This window comes from Mobula birostris, chromosome 13, assembly GCF_030028105.1.
Source record: "Mobula birostris isolate sMobBir1 chromosome 13, sMobBir1.hap1, whole genome shotgun sequence".
In the NCBI taxonomy this organism is placed as follows: domain Eukaryota; kingdom Metazoa; phylum Chordata; class Chondrichthyes; order Myliobatiformes; family Myliobatidae; genus Mobula; species Mobula birostris.
In genome coordinates this window covers 72,646,923-72,654,462 of record NC_092382.1, presented here as the reverse complement: position 1 = coordinate 72,654,462, position 7,540 = coordinate 72,646,923, and the positions used below count along the sequence as shown (strand labels likewise).

Here is a 7,540-nt window from a genome sequence, read left to right as displayed (position 1 = left end):
GATCTATGATATATGAATTCCTTCTAATTTTCTTTCTAGATATTTAAAAGCACGTGTTTGCAGCGCTGGGCTCTAGTGGTGCAATCGGTTAATGCGCGGTACTTATATGGCAGTACACGGCGGAGAAATGCCGAGGCTGTGAGTTCGAGCCTCAACTAGAGCACTTGTGATTTTAATGCTTGCAACGCCCAGGTGACTGGGCGTTTCTCAAGCTGAGCATTCAACTGATATGTTACATTTAATTGTGTGCCTTCAAGACACCCTGCTTATTATTTGTATGTAACTTTGAGGCGATGCGCCTTTGATTTTGATCTGAGCAAAGAGAGCGTGAGCTTACAAGCGCTGCAGGAGACCTTCCCTTATTCACTAAAAGGCATGTGCCCGCGGGGCTACAAGCATTCTCCCTGTTTGGTTCTTTCGTTCAACACGCGTAGCCTCACTTCCCTTTGCTGAACGTGTCTGAACAGGTGGTTTCTTTGTTGAATCAAGGCATCACGTGTCCCCCACATTCCAGTCTTCTCAATCCAATTAACTAAAAGCTGAAGCAACGAACCAGACCTTTCCTGAAGCCATGTTTCAAAAACACTCTAACTGCACCTCAAGCAACACACATGAAAGTTGCTGGTGAACGCAGCAGGCCAGGCAACATCTCTAGGAAGGGGTACAGTCGACGTTTCAGGCCGAGACCCTTCGTCAGGAATAACAGTTAGTCCTGATGAAGGGTCTCGGCCTGAAACGTCGACTGTACCCCTTCCTAGAGATGCTGCCTGGCCTGCTGCGTTCACCAGCAACTTTGATGTGTGTTGCTTGAATTTCCAGCATCTGCAGAATTCCTGCTAATTGCACCTCACCTTGGTTCGTTGTGCTAACGATTAAACTCAATGTTTACTTGCATCGGCGAATTGTTTCAGGCACAGGCGAACAAAAAAGATATTATAAACACAAAGTACTCTGCAGATGTCGGGGTCAAAGCAACACGCACAACACGCTGGAGGAACTCAGCAAGTCGGGCAGCATCCGTGGAACGAACAGTCAACGTTTCGGGTCTGACGAAGGGTCTCGGCCCGAAACGTTGACTGTTCGTTTCCACCGATGCTGCCCGACCGGCTGAGTTCCTCCAGCGTGTTGTGAGTGTGCAAAAGAGATATTAATCGTAGCCTCAATGACCGTAAATGGTATCAAGATACTGACATCTCAAACCTCTCTATCAAAATTAAGATGCATTAATTCAAGAAAGAACTATATATTAATTTGCACATGTCCCGTGTTCAGCAATCCTCTGTTAAAGAGAGGACAACACCCCCGATTCTACTGACGTGCTGAGATTTCGTTTCCAATGGTATGATCCTTCCGGCTCGAATGTGTTCCCTCCACTGCGACCTTTGATGCGATCGACTTGGCACTCCGTTCCTGAAGGCTGTTGTAACCAATATAATTCACGATCACAATAGGTCGTTTAATTGGCCGTTGATGTCCGGGTCTGCTTGCGATCCGACGGATCGGATTGGAACATGAGCATTATTGAAATATCAGTGTGATGGCTTGTCCGGTGTGAGGGTGGACTCGGTGGATGTATTTGACGTGATCCATTACTCTACAGCTGGCATCATCCCACAAGTAATTCTGGCTGGTAACACTTCCTGCTGTCCATAAATGTATCGGCACATGGTTCAGTCACTGACTTTAATTAATTTATAATCCGCGGTGAAGAGAACGGACGAGACAGACTGCGGTGAGAAATTTGAAAGGCGCCGTTCAATTTAGCTCGTGGGCTGGAGCGCCACCGTGTGGACACCGGTGGAAGCGAGAGTACCGAAGATGTTTTAATTTTTGCTTTACAAATGCAAGCAGTTCTGTTACCTGTTACATGTCGCACCTTGACCAACACTCCACAGAAGCGTACTGTATGCATGTCACTGTATATATCATATAAATTTAATACTTGTTGGAACGTGTGGTGGAGCATTTGAACATTGAGTCCGAAATGTGCGATGAGGAAGTGCATTCTGGGTCCTGCAATCTCGGTCATCTACGAACCCGCTTACGTTTATATCTGTTCATGTTCTCTTGTAAATTATATATATATATATATATATATTTTTTTTTTTTTAAATTCAGCTTTCTGTAATTTATCTTTCTCAGGTTTGAAATATAATGTGCTGCCGCTGGAAAGGCGAATGTCCATAGTATTTACACCCTGGATGTCAATGACAAAAAAAAACAACTTGAACGCGAACTAACAAGTTGAGTCTCAAGTTCACCCCAAACACTGGAGTCCAAATATGCTTCTGCCCAGGACTGAACCGGGGACTCCACTGTGCAGGATTTATCTCGTTTTGGGCGGAGTTATTTCCACATTCCATTCACGTAATAAATGCTGATTAGCTGGCGTCGATTAAAAATACAATGATCATAATTCCAATGCAGCTTGAAGACTTTCAACTGCTATCCTTGATATTAAAACAGTGAAAATAGTCTTGCGATCAGTGTGGCAAATTTCCAGTTGGTCAGTGAAGCCGTCCAACCCGAGGTCAGAGTGCAGTGAAGTTTGGTGCCGCCACGTCGCAAACACTTGGGGGCCAAAATCAAAGCTCATCTTACAGAACCCTGGCATAGGCTGAACTTCAGGATTTCTCCGGTAAACCACATGGTTATGTGAGTTAGACCGACCAGAAATGGGCATTATTACATTGAAGTACGGGAACCTGCAGTGGAGACGATACAAAGTTCAAAGTACATTTATTATTAACGTATACACATTATACAACCTTGAGATTCGTCACCCTACAGGCCAGAAACCCAGAAGAATTCGCAAAATCCCCATCCGCTCCGATTTTTTCTGATCCGCACGCCCCGACTCCGTCTCGTCTTCCTCCAGACAACCTCTTGACGGCGGACTGGGGAAGGGGTGTTCGTGCCATTTCTCAACAGCTCAGATCACTGGCCGCTCTGCACGGATTCTGTGGTGTAGTGGTTATCACGTTCGCTTCACACGCGGAAGGTCCCCAGTTTAATCCTGGGCAGAAACATTGCTTTGTCTCCTGAATTTACGAAGAATATGAGACTCCACTGTTGAGTTTGGGTTCAGCTTTACTTTCAGAGGCACCCAGAGGTGTAAATGCCATGAACATTCGCATTTCAAGCAGCTGCATATTGCATTGCATACCTGACAGAGATAAATGACATTAAGTTGAATTAATATAAATTATGCATCATTTGCAGGAGAACATGAACCTATTTAAGCAGAAGGAGGTTGGTGGATTTTAAATCGCTTTCGTTGTCTTCCCTCTCCCGCTCCCTCTTGGAGAAGGCAGTCAGGATGCTCTGAAATGTGCCTCTATAGAAAGTTCTTAGGATTTGGGACCAGATACCAAACTCCTTCAACCGTTTGAGGTGAAAGAGGCTCTTTTTCATTCCACAGCTGGTACGTACAGACCACTTGAGATATTCGGTGATATTCATGTGAGGAACCTAAAGCTGTTCACCCTCTCAACCCCAGATCAGCTGATGTCAATAGCGCTAGCCTGTCTATAGGTTAATGTAACTATCTAATCAGTCAAGCATGTGGGAGCAATTTAATGCATGAAATCATGCAGACGTCGTTACGAGGTTCAGTTGTTCGCAACCATTTTCAGAATTGAGAAGAACCGGGATCTACGTTACTTCATCTTTGAATGATTGTTGATGCCAAACAGGCGGGTTTGTGCTTCACAAAACCTTCTGATCTCAAGGGATTTTCACGTACAACGGATTTCATGTCTTACAGAGAATAGAAGGGAAAAAAGGGGACGGCAGTTCTCTGGGCGAAAACTGCCTTTTTATTGAAGGGGGACGACTGGTTCAAGCTGACAACAGACAACAGTAACCCAGATAACCAGGCGATAGAAGTTAAACAAAGAAGAAACATTCTGAACTCAAAATACATGGAGTGGTCTACAGAAAGCGAAGAGCACGACAATGTAGGAGGGGTATGGACTGAGTACAGGTGTGAAGCTTGTGAGATGGGGATCTGGTGTCTGCAACATGACAGGGTGTGTTTGAGACGCTACCTGAGTCAGTGCGGCAGGCAGATACACTAGTGACATTTAAGAGACTGCTAGACCGCTAGGAGGAATTTGAGGTGGTGTTATATGGTAGGTAGGGTTTAAGGTTCGTCAAAAATTGTGGTGCGAAGGGCCTGTCCTGTGCCATACTATTCTATGTTCTAAGTACTGTGTCTGGAACCGCGCTGATCCCCAATCGTTGCCAATCTATATCAACAACGTGATTAATGCAACATTTCCAATCATGTTCATGAGACAAGTTGATTCTGTTTCATATGACGACATTTTCAAGAGGCTTCAGTAGGTTATAAGCAAACTAGTTGAGTAAGATGAAGCGATCAGTCCAGGTCCACTGCTCAGAAAGATATGTGAAGTACTACTTATCCGCAGGAAATACAGAATGATGACAATCTGTGACTCAGAACCTACTGACGTGCAGTTGGTAGTTCGGAAAGCAGATGCTGCATTGTATTTGGATTCACAGAGTTATAGAGCACGACAACACTAAATGGGTCCGATGGCCCATCTTGTCCGCCCTTGTGGCCTCGTTTCATTGACCCTCATCTGGACCATAACCTCAGTACCGTTCCCATCCGTGTACTTATCCAAACATCTCTTGAAGCAAGCATCGAGCAGAATAGAAAAGTCCAGCTAGCGCAATTAATTTTGTATTTTTTTTTTTTCGAACTGAAATTAAACATTGTAATAAATGGCGGCCCCACGTATCTGACAAAAAAATCTTATACGGTATTTGCAGCAAAGGGAAAGCAATGAATGTTCGCCATTCTGGTCCCTGCAATGATGGGGTTGTCATGTTCAGGTCAGACTGAAATTAAACGTCCCACGCATTTCACATATGAGCTTCCCCAAAATAGCTTACTAAGGAACTCTCCCGAGCTTCTGTCTGTCTGTCAAGTCTACTCGCTCTGACACCTTACAACCGGCACATGCAGGTATCTCCAGTGGATAGAATAGATAGATAGATAGATAGACAGATAGACAGACCGATAGATAGAACGTGTTCTCCAGAAGGCACAATAATATGCAAATCAGTAAAAACAAATGTTTTATTTTCTGATGATCTGGCAAATCTGAGACCATTTCAGATAAGAGATGTGAAAAGTAACAGGCTTTAGAAGGAACAGACTGCGACCTGGTGGTCTGGGGACACTGTTTAGCTGACCTGGCCGGGCCATTAGAACGAGTTTCAGTTGGAAACGACAAAATAAATAGCCAGGGTCACAGATTTAGGAGAATGTAGCCATACAGTTTGACTGGAAGAAATTGAAACTTAAAGGACTGATCTGATAAGCAAAAAGATGGAAATGGGGGATTTCAGTAGTACAGGCGGAGACCAAGCAGAAACGGATGATACAAAGACGGAAAAACAGGGATTACATTTGTATCAAGAAGAACGCCTCTGTAGCGTATCCTTTTTTTCTTGCAACACACATAAAAGTTGCTGGTAAACGCAGCAGGCCAGGCAGCACCTCTAGGAAGAGGTACAGTCGACGTTTCAGGCCGAGACCCTTCGTCAGGACTAACTGAAGGAAGAGCTAGTAAGAGATTTGAAAGTGGGACGGGGAAGGGGAGATCCAAAATGATAGGAGAAGACAGGAGTGGGAGGGATGGAGCCAAGAGATGGACAGGTGATTGGCAAAGGGGATATGAGAGAATCATGGGAACGGAGGTCCGGGGAGAAAAACAAGGGTTGGAGGGAGAACCCAGAGGATGAGCAAAGGGAAAACTCAGAGGGACAGAGGGAGAAAAGGAGAGTGAGCGAAAGAAATTGTGTATAAAAATAAATAATGGATGGGGTACGAGGGGGAGGTGGGGCATCAGTGGAAGTTGATGTGGAATTAAAATGTGTGGCCACTGGGAGATCCTGTTTTCTCTGGCGGACAGAGCGTAGATGTTCAGCAAAGCGGTCTCCCAGTCTGCGTTCGGGTCTCGCCAATATATAAAAGGCCACATCGGGAGCACCGGACGCAGTATATCACCCCAATCGACTCACAGGTGAAGTGTTGCCTCACCTGGAAGGACTGTTTGGGGCCCTGAATGGTGGTAAGGGAGGAAGTGTAAGGGCATGTGTAGCACTTGTTCCGCTTACAAGGATAAGTGCCAGTAGGGAGATCAGTGGGGAGGGATGGGGGGGATGAATGGACAAGGGAGTCGCGTAGGGAGCGATCCTTGTGGAATGCAGAGAGAGAGGGGGAGGGAAAGATGTGCTTAGTGGTGGGATCCCGTTGGAGGTGGCGGAAGTTACGGAGAATAATATGTTGGACCCGGAGGCTGGTGGGGTGGTAGGTGAGGACCAGGGGAACCCTATTCCTAGTGGGGTGGCGGGAGGATGGAGTGAGAGCAGATGTGCGTGAAATGGGGGAGATGCGTTTGAGAGCAGAGTTGATAGTGGAGGAAGGGAAGCCCCTTCCTTTAAAAAAGGAGGACATCTCCCTCGTCCTGGAATGAAAAGCCTCATCCTGAGAGCAGATGTGGCGGAGACGGAGGAATTGCGAGAAGGGGATGGCATTTTTGCAAGAGACAGGGTGAGAAGAGGAATAGTCCATATAGCTGTGAGAGTCAGTAGGCTTATAGTAGACATCCGTGGATAAGCTATCTCCAGAGACAGAGACAGAAAGATCTAGAAAGGGGAGGGAGGTGTCGGAAATGGACCATGTAAACTTGAGGGCAGGATGAAAGTTGGAGGCAAAGTTAATAAAGTCAACGAGCTCAGCATGCGTGCAGGAAGCAGTGCCAATGCAGTCGTCGATGTAGCGAAGGAAAAGTGGAGGACAGATACCAGAATAGTCACGGAACATAGATTGTTCCACAAAGCCAACAAAAAGGCAGGCATAGCTCGGACCCATACGGGTGCCCATAGCTACACCTTTAGTTTGGAGGAAGTGGGGGGAGCCAAAGGAGAAATTATTAAGAGTAAGGACTAAATCCGCGAGACGGAGCAGAGTGGTGGTAGAGGGGAACTTATTTTTTTTGGGGGTGTTTCCTTTCCTATTGTTTGAATATTTGTGGAGAATACGGGAAACCTCGTGGGTTAACAGACAAGCATTTGCTCTACAGCTATAGCACGGCCGCTTTAGACAATGGGGACTCTGGTAAGTAGTTGCTAGGTGTGATTCGCCTGCCATTTTTGCCACTTCAGCTCAAACATCCTCTTTATTTCTTTCTATAGATCGGCCTGCTTTGGCCATAAACTTCTGGCATCTTATACCCACTATTTTATTCCAGCGTGAGTCACATGACAGATTTTGAAAAAAGCTAGTACTGGAGAAAGCCACAGTCAGAGACATAAAAAGTCAGTGTTAAACAATTAAAATGTGATAAAATCAAGGGGCTGAGGGCCAACTACGTGACCATGAGGAATGAACACTCAAACTCAACTCGGTTGTTTGGTTTTCCTCTCTAACGTAGTGGAGACATAATTGTGAACACCGGAAGTGCAGTAGCCTGGATCGGCAGGTTTGCAATTTAATTTCTGT

At 45.6% G+C, this 7,540-nt stretch overlaps 1 non-coding gene across 1 annotated transcript; it reads left to right on the top strand.

Annotated features, from left to right (window-relative positions):
• Window positions 1-2,956: 2,956 nt before the first annotated feature.
• Window positions 2,957-3,029, top strand: trnav-cac (transfer RNA valine (anticodon CAC)). The gene has a single exon. It is a non-coding gene; the product is annotated as a tRNA-Val (tRNA).
• Window positions 3,030-7,540: the final 4,511 nt, after the last annotated feature.